This window comes from Schistocerca gregaria, chromosome 10, assembly GCF_023897955.1.
Source record: "Schistocerca gregaria isolate iqSchGreg1 chromosome 10, iqSchGreg1.2, whole genome shotgun sequence".
Taxonomy (NCBI): domain Eukaryota; kingdom Metazoa; phylum Arthropoda; class Insecta; order Orthoptera; family Acrididae; genus Schistocerca; species Schistocerca gregaria.
In genome coordinates this window covers 30,147,845-30,172,061 of record NC_064929.1, presented here as the reverse complement: position 1 = coordinate 30,172,061, position 24,217 = coordinate 30,147,845, and positions in this window count along the sequence as shown.

The following is a 24,217-nucleotide window of genomic DNA, read 5'->3' as shown; positions in this document are numbered from 1 at the left end:
GTCTACGCTTTGATCGTTCCCTGGAAGACCAGTAGTAGTTTCCGATGCACATCGGAAGGCATTCTGTAATCTGTGGACTATCAGAGCATTGATGAAACACAGAAAATCCTTCGGGATTGAATACCACAGTCACCATGCGCACTTTCCGCCATGGGATAATGTCTCAAACAGTTACGCTTTGATCGTTCTCTGGAAGACCAGTAGTAGCTTCCGATGCACATTTGGGGACATTCTGTAACCTGCGGACTATCAGAGTGTTGATGAAACACAGAAATTGCATCGGGATTGAATACAAGAGTCAACACGCGCACTGTCCTCCATTGGAGTAATGTCTCAAACAGTCTACGTTTTGATCGTTCCCTGGAAGACCAGTAGTAGTTTCCGTTGCACATCTGGACGCATTCTGTAATCTGTGGACTATCAGAGTGTTGATGAAACACAGAAATTACATCGGGATTGAATACAACAGTCACCATGCGCAATTTCTTACATAGGAGTAATGTCTCAAATGGACTACGCTTTCATCGTTCCCTGGAAAACCAGTATTTGTTTCCGATGCACATCTGGAGGCATTCTGTAATATGTGGACTATCCGAGTGTTAATGAAACACCGAAATTGCATCGGGATTGAATACAACAGTCACCATGGCCACTTTCCTCCATGAGAGCAATGTCTCAAACAGTCTACGCTTTGATCGCTATCTGGAAGACCATTAGTAGTTTCCGATGCACATCTGGAGGCATTCTGTAACCTGTGGACTATCAGAGTGTTGATGTAACACAGAAATTGCATTTGGATTGAATACAAAAGTCACCATGCGCATTTTCCTCCATAGGAGTAATGTCTCAAACTGTCTACGCTTTGATCGTTCCCTGGAAGACCAGTAGTAGTTTCCGATGCACATCTGGAAGCATTCTGTAATCTCTGGACTATCAGAGTTTTGATGAAACACAGAAATTGCATCGGTATTGATTACAACAGTCACCATGCGCACTTTCCTCCATGAGAGTAATGTCTCAAACAGTCGTCGCTTTGATCGCTAGCTGGAAGACCAATAGTAGTTTCCGATGCACATCTGGAGACATTGTGTAATCTGTTTACTATCAGAGTGTTGTTGAAACACAGAAATTGCTTTGGGATTGAATACAACAGTCACCATGCGCACTTTCCTCCATGGGAGTAATGTCTCAAACAGTTTACGCTTTGATCGTTCCCTGGAAGACCAGTAGTAGTTTCCGATTCACATCTGGAGCCATTCTGTAGTCCTTGGACTATCAGAGTGTTGATGAAACACAGAAATTGCATCGTGATTGATTACAACACTCACCATGCGCATTTTCCTCCATGGGAGTAATGTCTTAAACACTCTATGCTTTGATCGTTCCCAGGAAGACCAGTAGTAGTTTCCGATGCACATCTGGAGGCAATCTGTAATCTGTGGACTATCAGAAATTTGATGAAACACAGAAATTGCATCGGGATTGAATACAACAGTCACCATTCGCACTTTCCTCCACGGGAGTAATGTCTCAAACAGACTACGCTTTGATCGTTCCCTGGAAGACCAGTAAGAGTTTCCGATGCACATCTGGAGGCATTCTGTAAACTGTTTACTATCAGAATGTTGCTGAAACACAGAAATTGCATCGGGATTGAAAACAACAGTCGCCATGCGGACTTTCCTCCATGGGAGTAATGTCTCAAACAGTCTACGCTTTGATCGTTCCCTGGAAGACCAGTAGTAGTTTCCGATGCACATCTGGAGGCATTCTGTAGTCTGTGGACTATCAGAGTGTTGCTGAAACACAGAAATTGCATCGGGATTGAAAACAGCTACTGGTCTTCCAGGGAGCGATCAAATCGTTAACTGTTTGAGACATACTCCCATGGAGGAAAGTGCGCATGGTGACTGTTGTATTCAATCCCGATGCAATTTCTCTGTTTCATCAACACTCTGGTAGTATACAGATTACAGAATGCTTCCAGGTGTGCATCGGAAACAACTACTGGTCTTCCAGGGAACGATCAAAGGGTAGACTGTTTGAGACATTACTCCTATGTAGGAAAGTGCGCATTGTGACTGTTGTATTCAATCCGATGCAATTTCTGTGTTTCATCAATACTCTGACAGTCCACAGATTACAGAATGCCTCCAGATGTGCATCGGAAACTACTACTGGTCTTCCAGGGAACGATCAAAGCGTAGACTGTTTGAGACATTACTCCCATGGATGAAAGTGCGCATGGAGACTGTTGTATTCAATCCCGATGCAATTTCAGTGTTTCAACAACATTCTGACAGTCCACAGAATACAGAATGCCTCCAGATGTGCAAGGGAAACTACTACTGGTCTTCCAGGGAACGATCAAAGCTTAGACTATTTGAGACATTACTCCCATGGAGGAAAGGTCGCATGGTGACTGTTGTATTCAATCCCGATGCAATTTCTGTGTTTCAACAACACTCTGATAGTAAACAGATTGCAGAATGTCTCCAGATGTGCATCGGAAACTACTACTGGTCTTCCAGGGAACGATCAAAGCGTAGACTCTTTGAGACATTACTCCCATGGAGGAAAGTGGTCAGGGTGACGGTTGTATTCAATCCGATGCAATTTCTGTGTTTCATTAACACTCGAATAGTCCACAGATTACAGAATGCCTCCAGATGTGCATCGGAAATTACTACTGGTCTTCAGGGAACGATCAAAGCGATGACAGTTTAGACATTACTCTAATGGAGGAATGTACGCATAGTGCCTGTTGTATTCAATCCCGATGCAATTTCTGTGTTTCACCAACACTTTGAAGGTCCACAGATCACAGAATGCCTCCAGATGTGCATCGGAAGCTACTACTGGTCTTCCAGGGAACGATCAAAGCGTACACTGTTAGAGACCTTAGTCCCATGGTGGTAAGTCCGCATGATGCCTATTGTATTCAATCCCGATGCAATTTTTGTGTTTCATCAACACTCTGATAGAACACAGATTACAGAATGCCTCCGGATGTGCATCGGAAACTACTACTGGTCTTCCAGGGAGCGATCAAACCGTAGACTGTTTGAGACATTACTCCCATGGATTAAAGTGCGCATGGTGACTGTTGTATTCAATCCCGATGCAATTTCTGTGTTCATCAACACTCTGATAGTCCACAGATTACAGAATGCCTCCAGATGTGAATCGGAAACTACTACTGGTCCTCCAGGGAACGATCAAAACGTAAACTGTTTGAGACATTACTCCCATGGAGGAAAGTGCGCATGCTGACTGTTGTATACAATCCCGTTGCAAATTCTATGTTTCATCAACACTCTGATAGTCCACAGATTACAGAATGCCTCCAGATGTGCATCGGAAACTACTGTTGGTCTTCCAGGGAACGATCAAAGCGTACTCTGTTTGAGACATCACTCCCATGGATGAAAGTGCGCATGGAGACTATTGTATTCAATCCCGATGCAATTTCAGTGTTTCAACAACACTCTGATAGTCCACAGATTACAGAGTGCCTATAGATGTGCATCATAAACTACTACTGGTCTTCCAGGGAACGATCAAAGCGTTAACTGTTTGAGACAATACTCCCATGGGGGAAAGTGCGCATGGTGACTGTTGCATTCAATCCCGATCTAATTTCCGTGTTTCGTCAACACTCAGATAGTCCACAGATTACAGAATGCCTCCAGATGTGCATCGGAAACTACTACTGGTCTTCCAGGGAACGATCAAGGCGTAAACTGCTTGAGAATTGCTCCCCTGGAGGAAAGTGTTCATGGTGACTGTTTTATTCGATCCCGATGCAATTTCTGTGTTTCATCAACACTTTGAAGGTCCACAGATTACAGAATGCCTCCAGATGTGCATCGAAAGCTACTACTGGTCTTCCAGGGAACGATCAAAGCGTACACTGTTTGAGACATTACTCCCGTGGAGGAAAGTGCGAATGGTGACTGTTGTATTCAATCCCGATGCAATTTCTGTGTTTCATCAACACTCTGATACTCCACAGATTACAGATTGCCTCCAGATGTGAATCGGAAACTACTACTGGTCTTCCAGGGAGCGATGAAAACGTAAACTGTTTGAGACATTACTCCCATGGAGGAAAGTGCGCATGGCGACTGTTGTATTCAATCCCGATGCAATTTCTGTGTTTCATCAACACTCTGATACTAAACAGATTACAGAATGCTACCAGATGTGCATCGGAAACTACTACTGGTCTTCCAGGGAAAGATCAAAGCGTAGACTGTTTGAGACATTACTCCCATGGAGGAAAGTGCGCATGGTGACTGTTGTATTCACGCCCGAGGCAATTTCTGTGTTTCATCAACACTTTGAAGGTCCACAGATTACAGAATGCCTCAAGATGTGCTTCGGAAACTACTACTGGTCTTCCAGGGAACGATCAAAGCGTAGACTGTTTGAGATATTACACCCATGGAGGAAAGGGCGCATGGTTACTGTTGTATTCAATCCCGATGCAATTTCTGTGTTTCAACAACACTCTGATAGTCCACAGATTACAGAATGCCACCAAATGTGCATCGGAAATTACTACTCGTCTTCTGGGAACGATCAAAGCGATGAAAGTTTAGACATTACTCCAATGGAGAAATGTTCGCATGGCGCCTGTTGTATTAAATCCCGATGCAATTTCTGTGTTTCAGCAACACTTTGAAGGTCCACGGATTACAGAATGGCTCCAGATGTGCATCGGAAGCTACTACTGGCCTCCAGGGAACGATCAAAGCGTAGACTGTTTGAGACATTACTCCCATGGAGGTAAGTCCGCATGGTGCCCTATTGTATTCAATCCCGATGCAATTTCTGTGTTTCATCAACACTCTGATAGAACACAGATTACAGAATGTCTCCAGATGTGCATCGGAAACTACTACTGGTCTTCCAGGGAGCGATCAAAGCGTAGACTGTTTGAGACATTACTCCCATGGAGGAAGGTGCGCATGGTGACTGTTGTATTCAATCCCGATGCAATTTCTGTGTTCATCAACACTCTGATAGTCCACAGATTACAAAATGCGTCCAGATGTGCATCAGAAACTACTACTGGTCTTCCAGGGAGCGATCAAAACGTAAATCGTTTGAGACATTACTCCCATGGAGGAAAAATGCGCATGGTGACTGTTGTATTCACTCCCGATGCAATTTCTGTGTTTCATCAACACTCTGATAGTCTACAGATCACAGAATTCTTCCAGATGTGCATTGGAAACTACTACTGGTCTTCACGGAACGACCAAAGAGTAGACTGTTTGAGACACTACTCCCGTGGAGGAAAGTGCGCATGGTGACTGTTGTATTCAATCCCGATGCAATTTCCCTGTTTCATCAACACTCTGGTAGTATACAGATTACAAAATGCTTCCAGGTGTGCATCGGAAACAACTACTGGTCTTCCAGGGAACGATCAAAGGGTAGACTGTTTGAGACATTACTCCCATGGATTAAAGTGCTCATGGTGACTGTTGTATTCAATCCCGATGCAATTTCTGTTTTCATCAACACACTGATGGTCCACAGAATACAGATTGCATCCAGATGTGAATCGGAAACTACTACTGGTCTTCCAGGGAGCGATCAAAGCGTAAACTGTTTGAGACATTACTCCCATGGAGGAAAGTGCGCATGGTGACTGTGGTATTCAATCCCGAATGATTTTCTGTGTTTCATCAATGCTCTGATAGTCCACAGATTACAGAATGCCTTCCGATGTGCATCGGAAACTACTACTGGTCTTCCAGGGAACGATCAAAGCGTAGACTGTTTGAGACATTACTCCCGTGGAGGAGAGTGCGAATGGTGACTGTTGTATTCAATCCCGATGCAATTTCTGTGTTTCATCAACACTCTGACAGTCCACAGATTACAGATTGCCTCCAGATGTGCATTGGAAACTATTACTGGTTTTCCTGGGAACGATCAAAGCATAGAGTGTTTAAGACATTACTCCCATGGAGGCATTCTGTAATCTGTGTTCTATCAGAGTGTTGAAGAAACACAGAAATTGCATCGGGATTATATACAATAGGCACCATGCGGACTTTCCTCCATGGGACTAATGTCTCAAACAGTCTACGCTTTGATCGTTCCCTGGAAGACCAGTAGTAGTTTCCCATGCACATCTGGAGGCATTCTGTAATCTGTTTACTATCAGAGTGTTGCTGAAACACAGAAATTGCATCGGGATTGAATACAACAGTCGCCATGCCGACTTTCCTCCATGGGAGTAACGTCTCAAAGAGTCTACGGTTTGATCGTTCCCTGGAAGACCAGTAGAAGATTCCGATGCACATCTGGAAGCATTCTGTAATCTGTGGTCTACCCGGGTGTTGATGAAACACAGAAATAGCATCGGCATTGATTACAACAGTCATCATGTGCACTTTCCTACACGGGAGTAGTGTCTCAAACAGTCTACTCTATGATCGTTCCCTGAAGACCAGTAGTAGTTTCCGATGCACATCTGGAAGCATTCTGTAATCTGTGGACTATCAGAGTGTTGATGAAACACAGAAATTGCATCGGGAGTGAATACAACAGTCATCATGCGCACTTTCCTCCATGGGAGTAATGTCTGAAACGGTTTACGTTTTGATCGCTACCTGGAAGACCAGTAGTAGTTTCTGATGCACATCTGGACGCATTTTGTAATCTGTGGACAATCAGAGTGTTGATGAACACAGAAATTGCATCGGGATTGAATACAACAGTCACCATGCGCACCTTCCTCCATGGGAGTAATGTCTCAAACAGTCTACGCTTTGATCGCTCCCTGGAAGACCAGTAGTAGTTTCCGATGCACATCTGGAGACATTCTGTAATCTGTGTTCTATCAGAGTGTTGATGAAACACAGAAATTGCATCGGGATTGAATACAATAGGCATCATGCGGACTTTCCTCCATGGGACTAATGTCTCAAACAGTCTACGCTTTGATCGTTCCCTGGAGGCCAGTAGTAGCTTCCGATGCACATCTGGAGCCATTCTGTAATCTGTGGACCTTCAAAGTGTTGATGAAACACAGAAATTGAATCGGGCTTGAATACAACAGTCACCATGCGCACTTTCCTCCATGGGAGTAATGTCTCAAACAGTCTACGCTTTGATCGTTCCCTGAAGACCAGTAGTAATTCCCGATGCACGTCTGGAGGCATTCTGTAATCTGTGGATTATCCGAGTGCTAATGAAACACAGAAATTGCATCGGGATTGAATACAACAGTCACCATGCGCAATTTCTTACATAGGAGTAATGTCTCAAAAGGACTACGTTTTCATCGTTCCCTAGAAGACCAGTAGTAGTTTCCGATGCACATCTGGAAGCATTCTGTAATCTGTGGAATATCACAGTGTTGATGAAACACAGAAATTGCATCGGGATTGAATACAACAGTCACAATGCGCACTTTCCTCCATGGGTGTAATATCTCAAACAGTCTACGCTTTGATCGTTCCCTGGAAGACCAATAGTAGTTTCGATGCACATCTGGAGGCATTCTGTAATCTGTTTACTATCTGAGTGTTGTTGAAACACAGAAATTGCATTGGAATTCAATACAACAGTCGCCATGCCGCCTTTCCTCCATGGGAGTAACGTCTCAAACAGTCTACGCTTTGATCGTTCCCTGGAAGACCAGTAGTAGTTTCCGATTCACATCTTAAAGCATTCTGTAATCTGTGGACAATCAGAGTTTTGATGATACACAGAAATTGCATCGGGATTGAATACAACAGTCACTTGCGCACTTTAATCCATGGGAGTAATGTCTGAAACAGTCCACGCTTTGATCGTTCCCTGGAAGAACAGTAGTACTTTCCGATGCACATCTGGAGGCATTCTGTAATCTGTGGACCTTCAAAGTGTTGATGAAACACAGAAATTGCATCGGGATTGAATACAACAGTCACCATGCGCACTTTCCTCAACGGGAGTAATGTCTCAAACAGTTTACCCTTTGATCGTTCCTGGAAGACCAGTAGTAGTTTCCAATGCACATCAGGTATCATTCTGTAATCTGTGGACTATCAGAGTGTTGATGAAACACAGTAATTGCATCGGGATTGAATACAACATTCACCATGCGCACTTTGCTCCACGGGAGTAATGTCTCAAACAGTCTACGCTTTGATCGTTCCTTGGAAGACCAGTAGTAGTTTCCCTTGCACATCTGGAGGCATTCTGTATTCTGTGGACTGTCAGAATGTTGTTGAAACACTGAAATTGCATCGGGATTGAATACAACAGTAACCATGCGCCCTTTCCTCCATGGGTGTAATATCTCAAACAGTCTACCCTTTGATCGTTCCCTGGAAGACCAGTAGTTGTTTCAGATGCACACCTGGAAGCATTCAGTAATCTGTATACTACCAGAGTGTTAATGAAACAGAGAAATTGCATCGGGATTGAATACAACAGTCACCATGCGCACTTTCCTCCATGGGAGTATGTCTCAAACAGTTTACGATTTGATCGCTCCCTGGAAGACCAGTAGCAGTTTCCGATTCACATCTGGAGGCATTCTGTAATCTGTGTTCTATCAGAGTGTTGATGAAACACAGAAGTTGCATCGGGATTATATACAATAGGCACCATGCGTACTTTCCTTCATGGGACTAATGTCACAAACAGTCTACGCTTTGATCGTTCCCTGGAAGACCAGTAGTAGTTTCCCATGCACATCTGGAGGCATTCTGTAACCTGTTTACTATCAGAGTGTTGTTGAAACACAGAAATTGCATCGGGATTGAATACAACAGTCGCCATGCCGACTTTCCTCCATGGGAGTAACGTCTCAAAGAGTCTACGGTTTGATCGTTCCCTGGAAGATCAGTAGAAGATTCCGATGCACATCTGGAAGCATTCTGTAATCTGAGGTCTACCCGGGTGTTGATGAAACACAGAAATAGCATCGTCATTGATTACAACAGTCATCATGTGCACTTTCCTCCACGGGAGTAGTGTCTCAAACAGTCTACTCTATGATCGTTCCCTGAAGACCAGTAGTAGTTTACAATGCACATCTAGAAGCATTCTGTAATCTGTGGACTATCAGAGTGTTGATGAAACGCAGAAATTGCATCTGGAGTGAATACAACAGTCACCATGCGCACTTTCCTCCATGGGAGTAATGTCTCAAACGGTTTACGTTTTGATCGCTTCCTGGAAGACCAGTAGTAGTTTCTGATGCTCATCTGGACGCATTTTGTAATCTGTGGACTATCAGAGTGTTGATGAACACAGAAATTGCATCGGAATTGAATACAACAGTTACCATGCGCACCTTCCTCCATGGGAGTAATGTCTCAAACAGTCTACGCTTTGATCGCTCCCTGGAAGACCAGTAGTAGTTTCCGATGCACATCTGGAGACATTCTGTAATCTGTGTTCTATCAGAGTGTTGATGAAACACAGAAATTGCATCGGGATTGAATACAATAGTCACCATGCGGACTTTCCTCCCTGGGACTAATGTCTCAAACAGTCTACGCTTTGATCGTTCCCTGTAGGCCAGTAGTAGCTTCCGATGCACATCTGGAGCCATTCCGTAATCTGTGGACCTTCAAAGTGTTGATGAAACACAGAAATTGCATCGGGATTTAATACAACAGGCGCCATGCGAACATTTCTCCATTGGAGTAATGTCTAAACTTTCATCGCTTTGATCGTTCCCTGAAGACCAGTAGTAATTTCCGATGCACATCTGGAGGCAATCTGTAATCTGTGGACTATCCGAGTGTTAATGAAACACAGAAATTGCATCGGGATTGAATACAACAGTCACCATGACCACTGTCCTCCATGGGAGTAATGTCTCAAACAGTCTACGCTTCGATCGTTCCCTGGAAGACCAGTAGTTGTTTTCGATGCACATCTAGTGGCATTCTGTAATCTGTGGACTATCAGAGTGTTGTTGAAACACAGAAATTGCATCGGGATTGAATACAACAGTAACCATGCGCCCTTTCCTCCATGGGTGTAATGTCTCAAACGGTTTACGTTTTGATCGCTTCCTGGAAGACCAGTAGTAGTTTCTGATGCTCATCTGGACGCATTTTGTAATCTGTGGACTATCAGAGTGTTGATGAACACAGAAATTGCATCGGGATTGAATACAACAGTAACCATGCGCCCTTTCCTCCATGGGTGTAATGTCTCAAACGGTTTACGTTTTGATCGCTTCCTGGAAGACCAGTAGTAGTTTCTGATGCTCATCTGGACGCATTTTGTAATCTGTGGACTATCAGAGTGTTGATGAACACAGAAATTGCATCGGGATTGAATACAACAGTAACCATGCGCCCTTTCCTCCATGGGTGTAATGTCTCAAACAGTCTACGCTTTGATCGTTCCCTGGAAGACCAGTAGTAGTTTCCGATGCACATCTGGAGGCATTCTGTAATCTGTTTACTATCTGAGTGTTGTTGAAACACAGAAATTGCATTGGAATTCAATACAACAGTCGCCATGCCGCCTTTCCTCCATGGGAGTAACGTCTCAAACAGTCTACGCTTTGATCGTTCCCTGGAAGACCAGTAGTAGTTTCCGATTCACATCTTAAAGCATTCTGTAATCTGTGGACAATCAGAGTTTTGATGATACACAGAAATTGCATCGGGATTGAATACAACAGTCACTTGCGCACTTTAATCCATGGGAGTAATGTCTGAAACAGTCCACGCTTTGATCGTTCCCTGGAAGAACAGTAGTACTTTCCGATGCACATCTGGAGGCATTCTGTAATCTGTGGACCTTCAAAGTGTTGATGAAACACAGAAATTGCATCGGGATTGAATACAACAGTCACCATGCGCACTTTCCTCAACGGGAGTAATGTCTCAAACAGTTTACCCTTTGATCGTTCCTGGAAGACCAGTAGTAGTTTCCAATGCACATCAGGTATCATTCTGTAATCTGTGGACTATCAGAGTGTTGATGAAACACAGTAATTGCATCGGGATTGAATACAACATTCACCATGCGCACTTTGCTCCACGGGAGTAATGTCTCAAACAGTCTACGCTTTGATCGTTCCTTGGAAGACCAGTAGTAGTTTCCCTTGCACATCTGGAGGCATTCTGTATTCTGTGGACTGTCAGAATGTTGTTGAAACACTGAAATTGCATCGGGATTGAATACAACAGTAACCATGCGCCCTTTCCTCCATGGGTGTAATATCTCAAACAGTCTACCCTTTGATCGTTCCCTGGAAGACCAGTAGTTGTTTCAGATGCACACCTGGAAGCATTCAGTAATCTGTATACTACCAGAGTGTTAATGAAACAGAGAAATTGCATCGGGATTGAATACAACAGTCACCATGCGCACTTTCCTCCATGGGAGTATGTCTCAAACAGTTTACGATTTGATCGCTCCCTGGAAGACCAGTAGCAGTTTCCGATTCACATCTGGAGGCATTCTGTAATCTGTGTTCTATCAGAGTGTTGATGAAACACAGAAGTTGCATCGGGATTATATACAATAGGCACCATGCGTACTTTCCTTCATGGGACTAATGTCACAAACAGTCTACGCTTTGATCGTTCCCTGGAAGACCAGTAGTAGTTTCCCATGCACATCTGGAGGCATTCTGTAACCTGTTTACTATCAGAGTGTTGTTGAAACACAGAAATTGCATCGGGATTGAATACAACAGTCGCCATGCCGACTTTCCTCCATGGGAGTAACGTCTCAAAGAGTCTACGGTTTGATCGTTCCCTGGAAGATCAGTAGAAGATTCCGATGCACATCTGGAAGCATTCTGTAATCTGAGGTCTACCCGGGTGTTGATGAAACACAGAAATAGCATCGTCATTGATTACAACAGTCATCATGTGCACTTTCCTCCACGGGAGTAGTGTCTCAAACAGTCTACTCTATGATCGTTCCCTGAAGACCAGTAGTAGTTTACAATGCACATCTAGAAGCATTCTGTAATCTGTGGACTATCAGAGTGTTGATGAAACGCAGAAATTGCATCTGGAGTGAATACAACAGTCACCATGCGCACTTTCCTCCATGGGAGTAATGTCTCAAACGGTTTACGTTTTGATCGCTTCCTGGAAGACCAGTAGTAGTTTCTGATGCTCATCTGGACGCATTTTGTAATCTGTGGACTATCAGAGTGTTGATGAACACAGAAATTGCATCGGAATTGAATACAACAGTCACCATGCGCACCTTCCTCCATGGGAGTAATGTCTCAAACAGTCTACGCTTTGATCGCTCCCTGGAAGACCAGTAGTAGTTTCCGATGCACATCTGGAGACATTCTGTAATCTGTGTTCTATCAGAGTGTTGATGAAACACAGAAATTGCATCGGGATTGAATACAATAGTCACCATGCGGACTTTCCTCCATGGGACTAATGTCTCAAACAGTCTACGCTTTGATCGTTCCCTGTAGGCCAGTAGTAGCTTCCGATGCACATCTGGAGCCATTCCGTAATCTGTGGACCTTCAAAGTGTTGATGAAACACAGAAATTGCATCGGGATTTAATACAACAGGCGCCATGCGAACATTTCTCCATTGGAGTAATGTCTAAACTTTCATCGCTTTGATCGTTCCCTGAAGACCAGTAGTAATTTCCGATGCACATCTGGAGGCAATCTGTAATCTGTGGACTATCCGAGTGTTAATGAAACACAGAAATTGTATCGGGATTGAATACAACAGTCACCATGACCACTGTCCTCCATGGGAGTAATGTCTCAAACAGTCTACGCTTCGATCGTTCCCTGGAAGACCAGTAGTTGTTTTCGATGCACATCTAGTGGCATTCTGTAATCTGTGGACTATCAGAGTGTTGTTGAAACACAGAAATTGCATCGGGATTGAATACAACAGTAACCATGCGCCCTTTCCTCCATGGGTGTAATGTCTCAAACAGTCTACGCTTTGATCGTTCCCTGGAAGACCAGTAGTAGTTTCCGATGCACATCTGGAAGCATTCTGTAATCTGTGGAGTATCAGAGTGTTGATGAAACACAGAAATTGCATCGGGATTGAATACAACAGTCACCATGCGCACTTTCCTCCATGGGAGTAATGTCTCAAACAGTTTACGTTTTCATCGCTCCCTGGAAGACCAGTAGTAGTTTCCGATTCACATCTGGAGGCATTCTGTAATCTGTGGACTATCAGAGTGTTGATGAACACAGAAATTGCATCGGGATTGAATACAATAATCACCATGCGGACTTTCCTCCATGGGACTAATATCTCAAACAGTCTACGCTTTGATCGTTCCCTGGAAGATCAATAGTAGCTTCCGATGCACATCTGGAGACATTCTGGAATCTGTGGACCTTCAAAGTGTTGATGAAACACAGAAATTGCATCGGGATTGAATACAACAGTCACCATGCGCACTTTCCTCCATGGGAGTAATGTCTCAAACAGTTTACGTTTTCATCGCTCCCTGGAAGACCAGTAGTAGTTTCCGATTCACATCTGGAGGCATTCTGTAATCTGTGGACTATCAGAGTGTTGATGAACACAGAAATTGCATCGGGATTGAATACAATAATCACCATGCGGACTTTCCTCCATGGGACTAATATCTCAAACAGTCTACGCTGTGATCGTTCCCTGGAAGATCAATAGTAGCTTCCGATGCACATCTGGAGACATTCTGTAATCTGTGGACCTTCAAAGGGTTGATGAAACACAGAAATTGCATCGGGATTGAATACAACAGTCACCATGCGCACTTTCCTCTATGGGAGTAATGTCTCAAACAGTCTACGCTTTGATAAATCCCTGGAAGACCAGTAGTAGTTTCCAATGCACATCTGGAGGCATTCTGTAATCTGTGGACTATCAGAGTGTTGATGAAACACAGAAATTACATCGGGATTGAATACAACAGTCACCATGCGCACGTTTCTACATAGGAGTAATGTCCCAAACAGTCTACGCTTTGTTCGTCCCCTGGAAGACCAGTAGTAGTTTCCGATGCACATCTTAAAGCATTCTGTAATCTGTGGACAATCAGTGTTTTGATGAAACACAGAAATTGCATCGGGATTGAATACAACAGTCACCATGCGCACTTTCCTCCATGGGAGTAATGTCTCAAACAGTTTACGTTTTCATCGCTCCCTGGAAGACCAGTAGTAGTTTCCGATTCACATCTGGAGGCATTCTGTAATCTGTGGACTATCAGAGTGTTGATGAACACAGAAATTGCATCGGGATTGAATACAATAATCACCATGCGGACTTTCCTCCATGGGACTAATATCTCAAACAGTCTACGCTTTGATCGTTCCCTGGAAGATCAATAGTAGCTTCCGATGCACATCTGGAGACATTCTGTAATCTGTGGAACTTCAAAGTGTTGATGAAACACAGAAATTGCATCGGGATTGAATACAACAGTCACCATGCGCTCTTTCCTCCATGGGAGTAATGTCTCAAACAGTCTACGCTTTGATCAATCCCTGGAAGACCAGTAGTAGTTTCCAATGCACATCTGGAGGCATTCTGTAATCTGTGGACTATCAGAGTGTTGATGAAACACAGAAATTACATCGGGATTGAATACAACAGTCACCATGCGCACGTTTCTACATAGGAGTAATGTCCCAATCAGTCTACGCTTTGTTCGTCCCCTGGAAGACCAGTAGTAGTTTCCGATGCACATCTTAAAGCATTCTGTAATCTGTGGACAATCAGAGTTTTGATGAAACACAGAAATTGCATCGGGATTGAATACAACAGTCACCATGCGCACTTTTCTCCATGGGAGTAATGTCTCAATCAGTATACGCTTTGATCGTTCCCTGGAAGACCAGTAGTAGTTTCCGATGCACACCTGGAGGCATTCTGTAATCTGTTTACTATCAGAGTGTTGTTGAAACACAGAAATTGCATCGGGATAGAATACAACAGTCACCATGCGGACTTTCCTCCATGGGAGTAATGTATCAAATAGTCTAAGCTTTGATCGTTCCCTGGAAGACCAGTAGTAGTTTCCGATGCACATCTGGAGGCATTCTGTAATCTGTGGACTGTCAGAGTGTTGTTGAAACACTGAAATTGCATCGGGATTGAATACAACTGTCACCATGCGCACTTCCCTAGATGGGAGTAATGTCTCAAACAGTTTACGTTCTGATCGCTAACTGGAAGACCTGTAGTAGTTTCTGATACACATCTGGAGGCATTCTGTAATCTGTTTACTATCAGAGTGTTGTTGAAACACAGAAATTACATCGGGATTGAATACAACAGTCACCATGCCCACTTTCCTCCATAGGAGTAATGTCTCAAACAGTCTACGCTTTGATCGTTTCCTGGAAGACCAGTAGTAGTTTCCGATGCACATCTGGAGGCATTCTGTAATCTGTGGACTATCAGAGTGTTGATACACAGAAATTACATCGTAATTGAATACAACAGTCACCATCCGCACTTTCCTCCATGGGAGTAATGTCTCAAACAGTCTACGCTTTCATCGTTCCCTGGAAGACCAGTAGTAGTTTCGATTCACATCTGGAGGCGTTCTGTAATCTGTGGACCTTCAAAGTGTTGATGAAACACAGAAACTGCATCGGGATTGAATACAACAGTCACCATGCGCACTTTCCTCCATGGGAGTAATGTCTCAAACAGTCCACGCTTTGATCGTTCCCTGGAAGACCAGTAGAAGATTCCGATGCACATCTGGAGGCTTTCTATAATCTGTGGACCTTCAAAGTGTTGATGAATCACATAAATTGCATCGGGATTTAATACAACAGTCACCATGCGCACTTTCCTCCATGGGAGTAATGACTCAAACAGTCTACGCTTTGATCGTTTCCTGGAAGACCAGTAGTTGTTCCCGATGCACATCTGGTGGCATTATGTAATCTGTGGACTATCACAGTGTTGTTGAAACACAGAAATAGTATCGGGATTGAATACAACAGTAACCATGAGCACTTTCCTCAATGGGTGTAATATCTCAAACAGTCTACGCTTTGATTGTTCCCTGGAAGACCAGTAGTAGTTTCCGATGCACATCTTGAGGCATTCTGTAATCTGTTGACGTTCAAAGTGTTGATGAAACACAGAAATTGCATCGGGATTGAATACAACAGTCACTATGCGCACTTTCCTACATGGGAGTAATGTCTCAAGCTGTCATCGATTTGATCGTTCCCTGAAGACCAGTAGTAGTTTCCAATGCACATCTGGAAGCATTCTGTAATCTGTGGACTATCAGAGTGTTGATGAAACACAGAAATTGCATCGGGATTGAATACAACAGTCACCATCCTCACTTTCCTCCATGGGAGTAATGTCTGAAACAGTCTACGCATTGATCGTTCCCTGGAAGACCAGTAGTAGTTTCCGATGCACATCTGGAGGCATTCTGTACTCTGTGGACCTTCAAAGTGCTGATGAAACAATGAAATTGCATCGGGAGTGAATACAACAGTCACCATCCGCACTTTCCTCCATGGGAGTAACGTCTGAAACAGTCTACGCTTTGATCGTTCCCTGGAAGACCAGTAGTAGCTTCCGATGCACATGTGGAGACATTCTGTAATCTTTGGACTATCAGAGTGTTGTTGAAACACGTAAATGGTATCGGGATTGAATACAACAGCCACCATGCTCACTTTCCTCCATGGGAGTAATGTCTCAAACAGTCTACGATTTGATCGTTCCCTGGAAGACCAGTGGTAGTTTCCGATGCACATCTGGAGGCTTTCTGTAATCTGTGCACCATCAGAGTGTTGATACACAGAAATTACATCGTGATTGAATACAACAGTCACCATCCGCACTTTCCTCCATGGGAGTAATGTCTCAAACAGTGTACGCTTTGATCGTTCCCTGGAAGACCAGTAGTAGTTTCGATTCACATCTGGAGGCGTTCTGTAATCTGTGGATATTCAAAGTGTTGATGAAACACAGAAATTGCATCGGGATTGAATACAACAGTCACCATGCGCACTTTCCTCCATGGGAGTAATGTCTCAAACAGTCTACGCTTTGATCGTTCCCTGGAAGACCAGTAGTAGTTTCCGATGCACATGTCGAGACATTCTGTAATCTTTGGACTATCAGAGTGTTGTTGAAACACGTAAATGGCATCGGGATTGAATACAACAGTCACCATGCGCACTTTCCTCCATGTCAGTAATGTCTGAAACAGTCCACGCTTTGATCGTTCCCTGGAAGACCAGTAGAAGATTCCGATGCACATCTGGAGGCATTCTATAATCTGTGGACCTTCAAAGTGTTGATGAAACACATAAATTGCATCGGGATTTAATACAACAGTCACCATCCTCACTTTCCTCCATGGGAGTAATGTCTCAAACAGTCTACGATTTGATCCATCCCTGGAAGACCAGTGGTAGTTTCCGATGCACATCTGGAGGCTTTCTGTAATCTGTGCACTATCAGAGTGATGATACACAGAAATTACATCGGGATTGAATACAACAGTCACCATCCGCACTTTCCTCCATGGGAGTAATGACTCAAACAGTCTACCCTTTGATCGTTCCCTGGAAGACCAGTAGTAGTTCCCGATGCACATCTGGTGGCATCATGTAATCTGTGGACTATCACAGTGTTGTTGAAACACAGAAATAGTATCGGGATTGAATACAACAGTAACCATGCGCACTTTCCTCAATGGGTGTAATATCTCAAACAGTCTACGCTTTGAACGTTCCCTGGAAGACCAGTAGTAGTTTCCGATGCACATCTTGAGGCATTCTGTAATCTGTTGACGTTCAAAGTGTTGATGAAACACAGAAATTGCCTCGGGATTGAATACAACATTCACCATGCGCACTTTCCTCCATTGGTGTAATGTCTCAAACAGTCTACGTTTTGATCGTTCCCTATAAGACCAGTAGTAGTTTCCGATGCACATCTGGGGGCATTCTGTAATGTGTGGACTATCAGAGTTTTGATGAAACACAGAAATTGCATCGGTATTGAATACAACAGTCACCATGCGCACTTTCTGCCATGGGTGTAATGTCTCAAACAGTCTACGCTTTGATCGTTCCCTGGAAGAACAGTAGTAGTTTCCGATGCACATCTGGAGGCATTCTGTAATCTGTGGATCTTGAAAGTGTTGATGAAACACAGAAATTGCATCGGGATTGAATACAACAGTCACAACGCGCACTTTCCTCCATGGGAGTAATGTCTCAAACTGGCATTGATTTGATCGATCACTCAAAACCAGTAGTAGTTTCCTTTTCACATCTGGAGGCATTCCGTAATCTGTGGTCCATCTGGGTGTTGATGAAACACAGAAATAGCATCGGCTTTGAATACAACAACCACCATGCGCACTTTCCTCCATGGGAGTAATGTCTCAAACAGTCTACGGTTTGATCGTTCCCTGGAAGACCAGTAGAAGATTCCGATGCACATATGGAGGCATTCTGTTAGCTGTGGACCTTCAAAGTGTTCATGAAACACAGAATTTGCATCGGGATTGAATACAACAGTCGCCATGCGCACTTTCCTCAATGGGAGTAATGTCTGAAACAGTCCACGCTTTGATCGTTCCCTGGAAGAACAGTAGTACTTTCCGATGCACATCTGGAGGCATTCTGTAATCTGTGGACCTTCAAAGTGTTGATGAAACACAGAAATTGCATCGGGATTGAATACAACAGTCACCATGCGCACTTTCCTCAACGGGAGTAATGTCTCAAACAGTTTACTCTTTGATCGTTCCCTGGAAGACCAGTAGTAGTTTCCAATGCACATCAGGTATCATTCTGTAATCTGTGGACTATCAGAGTGTTGATGAAACACAGTAATTGCATCGGGATTGAATACAACATTCACCATGCGGACTTTGCTCCACGGGAGTAATGTCTCAAACAGTCTACGCTTTGATCGTTCCTTGGAAGACCAGTAGTAGTTTCCCTTGCACATCTGGAGGCATTCTGTATTCTGTGGACTGTCAGAATGTTGTTGAAACACTGAAATTGCATCGGGATTGAATACAACAGTCTCCATGCGCACTTTCATCCATGGGAGTAATGTCTCAAACAGTCTATGCTTTGATCGTTCCCTGGAAGACCAGTAGTAGTTTCCGATGCACATCTGGAGGCATTCTGTAATCTGTGGACTATCAGAGTATTGATGAAACACAGAAATTGCATCGGGATTGAATACAACAGTCACCATGCGTACTTTCCTAAAACGGGAGTAATGTCTCAAACAGTCTACCCTTTGATCGTTCCCTGCAAGACCAGTAGTTGTTTCCGATGCACACCTGGAAGCATTCTGTAATCTGTATACTACCAGAGTGTTGATGAAACACAGAAGTTGCATCGGGATTGAATACAACAGTCACCATGCGCAATTTCTTACATAGGAGTAATGTCTCAAACGGACTACGCTTTCATCGATCCCTAGAAGACCAGTAGTAGTTTCCGATGCACATCTGGAAGCATTCTGTAATCTGTGGAATATCAGAGTGTTGATGAAACACAGATATTGCATCGGGATTGAATACAACAGTCACAATGCGCACTTTCCTCCATGGGTGTAATATCTCAAACAGTCTAGGCTTTGATCGTTCCCTGGAAGACCAGTAGTAGTTTCGATGCACATCTGGAGGCATTCTGTAATCTGTTTACTATCTGAGTGTTGTTGAAACACAGAAATTGCATCGGGATTGAATACAACAGTCACCATGCGCACTATCCTCCATGGGAGTAATGTATCAAACAGTCTACGCTTTGATCAATCCCTGGAAGACCAGTAGTAGTTTCCAATGCACATCTGGAGGCATTCTGTAATCTGTGGACTATCAGAGTGTTGATGAAACACAGAAACTGCATCGGGATTGAATACAACAGACACCATGCGCACTTTCCTCCATGGGAGTAATGTCTCAAACAGTCTACGCTTTGATCGTTCCCTGGAAGACCAGTAGTAGTTTCCGATGCACATGTGGAGACATTCTGTAATCTTTGGACTATCAGAGTGTTGTTGAAACACGTAAATGGCATCGGGATTGAATACAACAGTCACCATGCGCATTTTCCTCCATGGGAGTAATGTTTCAAACAGTCCACGCTTTGATCGTTCCCTGGAAGACACGTAGAAGATTCCGATGCACATCTGGAGGCTTTCTATAATCTGTGGACCTTCAAAGTGTTGATGAAACACATAAATTGCATCCGGATTTAATACAACAGTCACCATGCGCACTTTCCTCCATGGGAGTAATGACTCAAACAGTCTACGCTTTGATCGTTCCCTGGAAGACCAGTAGTTGTTCCCGATGCACATCTGGTGGCATTATGTAATCTGTGGAATATCACAGTGTTGTTGAAACACAGAAATAGTATCGGGATTGAATACAACAGTAACCATGCGCACTTTCCTCAATGGGTGTAATATCTCAAACAGTCTACGCTTTGATCGTTCCCTGGAAGACCAGTAGTAGTTTCCGATGCACATCTTGAGGCATTCTGTATTCTGTTGACGTTCAAAGTGTTGATGAAACACAGAAATTGCATCGGGATTGAATACAACAGTCACCATGCGCACTTTCCTCCATGGGAGTAATGTCTCAAACTGTCATCGATTTGATCGTTCCCTGAAGACCAATAGTAGTTTCCAATGCACATCTGGAAGCATTCTGTAATCTGTTTACTATCAGAGTGTTGATGAAACACAGAAATTGCATCGGGATTGAATACAACAGTCACCATGCGCACTTTCCTCCATGGGAGTAATGTCTCAAACAGTCTACGCTTTGATCGTTCCCAGGAAGACCAGTAGTAGTTTCCGATGCACATGTGGAGACATTCTGTAATCTTTGGACTATCAGAGTGTTGTTGAAACACGTAAATGGCATCGGGATTGAATACAACAGTCACCATGCGCACTTTCCTCCATGTCAGTAATGTCTCAAACAGTCCACGCTTTGATCGTTCCCTGGAAGACCAGTAGAAGATTCCGATGCACATCTGGAGGCATTCTATAATCTGTGGACCCTCAAAGTGTTGATGAAACACATAAATTGCATCGGGATTTAATACAACAGTCACCATGCGCACTTTCCTCCATGGGAGTAATGACTCAAACAGTCTACGCTTTGATCGTTCCCTCTAAGACCAGTAGTAGTTCCCGATGCACATCAGGTGGCATTATGTAATCTGTGGACTATCACAGTGTTGTTGAAACACAGAAATAGTATCGGGATTGAATACAACAGTAACCATGCGCACTTTCCTCAATGTTCGTAATATCTCAAACAGTCTACGCTTTGATCGTTCCCTGGAAGACCAGTAGTATTTTCCGATGCACATCTTGAGGCATTCTGTAATCTGTTGACGTTCAAAGTGTTGATGAAACACAGAAATTGCCTCGGGATTGAATACACCAGTCACCATGCGCACTTTCCTCCATTGGTGTAATGTCTCAAACAGTCTACGTTTTGATCGTTCCCTATAAGACCAGTAGTAGTTTCCGATGCACATCTGGGGGCATTCTGTAATGTGTGGACTATCAGAGTGTTGATGAAACACAGAAATTGCATCGGTATTGAATACAACAGTCACCATGCGCACCTTCTGCTATGGGTGTAATGTCTCAAACAGTCTACGTTTTGATCGTTCCCTACAAGACCAGTAGTAGTTTCCGATGCACATCTGGGGGCATTCTGTAATGTGTGGACTATCAGAGTTTTGATGAAACACAGAAATTGCATCGGTATTGAATACAACAGTCACCATACGCACTTTCCTCCATGGGAGTAATGTCTCAAACAGTCTACGCTTTGATCGTTCCCTGGAAGAACAGTAGTAGTTTCCGATGCACATCTGGAGGCATTCTGTAATCTGTGGACCTTCAAAGTGTTGATGAAACACAGAAATTGCATCGGGATTGAATACAACAGGCACTATGCGCACTTTCCTCAACGGGAGTAATGTCTCAAACAGTTTACTCTTTGATCGTTCCCTGGAAGACCAGTAGTAGTTTCCAATGCACATCAGGTATCATTCTGTAATCTGTGGACTATCAGAGTGTTGATGAAACACAGTAATTGCATCGGGATTGAATACAACATTCACCATGCGCACTTTCCTCCACGGGAGTAATGTCTCAAACAGTCTACGCTTTGATCGTTCCTTGGAAGACCAGTAGTAGTTTCCGATGCACATCAGGAGGCATTCTGTAAACTGTGGACTATCAGAGTGTTGATGAAACACAGAAATTGCATCAGGATTGATTATCACAGTCACCGTGCACACTTTCCTCCATGGGAGTAATGTCTCAAACAGTCTCCGCATTGATCGTTCCCGGGAAAACCAGTAGTAGTTTCCGATTCACATCTGGAGCCAATCTGTAATCTGTGGACTATCATAGTGTTGATGAAACACAGAAATTGCATCGGGATTGAATACAACAGTAACCATCCTCACTTTCCTCCGTGGGAGTAATGTCTGAAACAGTCTACGCAATGATCGTTCCCTGGAAGACCAGTAGTAGTTTCCGATGCACATCTGGAGGCATTCTGTACTCTGTGGACCTTCAAAGTGTTGATGAAACACAGAAATTGCATCGGGAGTGAATACAACAGTCACCATCCGCACTTTTCACCATGGGAGTAACGTCTGAAACATTCTACGTTTTGATCGTTGCCTGGAAGACCAGTAGTAGTTTCCGATGCACATCTGGAGGAATTCTGTACTCTGTGGACCTTCAAAGTGTTGATGAAACACAGAAATTGCATCGGGAGTGAATACAACAGTGACCATCCGCACTTTCCTCCATGTGACTAACGTCTGAAACTGTCTACGCTTTGATCGTTCCCTGGAAGACCAGTAGTAGCTTCCGATGCACATCTAGAGGCAATCTGTAATCTGTGGACCTTCTAAGTGTTGATGAAACACAGAAATTGCATCGGGATTGAATACAACAGTCACCATGCGCACTTTCCTCCATGGGAGTAATGTCACAAACAGTCTACGCATTGATCGTTGCCAGGAAGACCAGTAGTAGTTTCCCATGCACATCTGGAGGCAATCTGTAATCTGTGGACTATCTGAGTGTTGATGAAACACAGGAATTGCATCGGGATTGAGTATCACAGTCACCATGCACACTTTCCTCCATGGGAGTAATGTCTCAAACAGTCTCCGAATTGATCGTTACCAGTAAGACCAGTAGTAGTTTCCGATGCACATCTGGAGGCAATCTGTAATCTGTGGACTATCAGAGTGTTGATGAAACACAGAAATTGCATCGGGATTGAATACAACAGTCACCATCCTCACTTTCCTCCATGGGAGTAATGTCTGAAACAGTCTACGCATTGATCGTTCCCTGGAAGACCAGTAGTAGTTTACGATGCACATCTGGAGGCATTCTGTACTCTGTGGACCTTCAAAGTGTTGATGAAACACAGAAATTGCATCGGGAGTGAATACAACAGTCACCATGTACACTTCCCTCCATGGTAGTAATGTCGCAAACGGTCTACGCTTTGATCGTTCCCAGGAAGACCAGTAGTAGATTCCGATGCACATCTGGAGGCAATCTGTAATCTGTGGACTACCAGAGAGTTGATGAAACACAGAAAGTGCATCGGGACTGAATACAACAGTCACCATGCTCACTTTCCTCCATGGGAGTAATGTCTCAAACAGTCTACGATTTGATCGTTCCCTGGAAGTCCAGTGGTAGTTTCCGATGCACATCTGGAGGCTTTCTGTAATCTGTGCACTATCAGAGTGTTGATAAAACACAGAAATTGCATCGGGATTGAATACAACAGTCACCATGCACACTTTCCTCCATTGGTGTAATGTCTCTAACAGTCTACGCTTTGATCGTTCCCTGGAAGACCAGTAGAAGATTCCGATGCACATCTGGAGGCATTCTGTAATCTGTGGACCTTTAAAGTGTTATGAAACACAGAAATGGCATCTGGATTTAATACAACAGTCACAACGCGCACTTTCCTCCATGGGAGTAATGTCTCAAACTGGCATTGATTTGATCGATCCCTCAAGACCAGTAGTAGTTTCCTTTTCACATCTGGAGGCATTCCGTAATCTGTGGTCCATCTGGGTGTTGATGAAACACAGAAATAGCATCGGCTTTGAATACAACAACCACCATGCGCACTTTCCTCCATGGGAGTAATGTCTCAAACAGTCTACGGTTTGATCGTTCCCTGGAAGACCAGT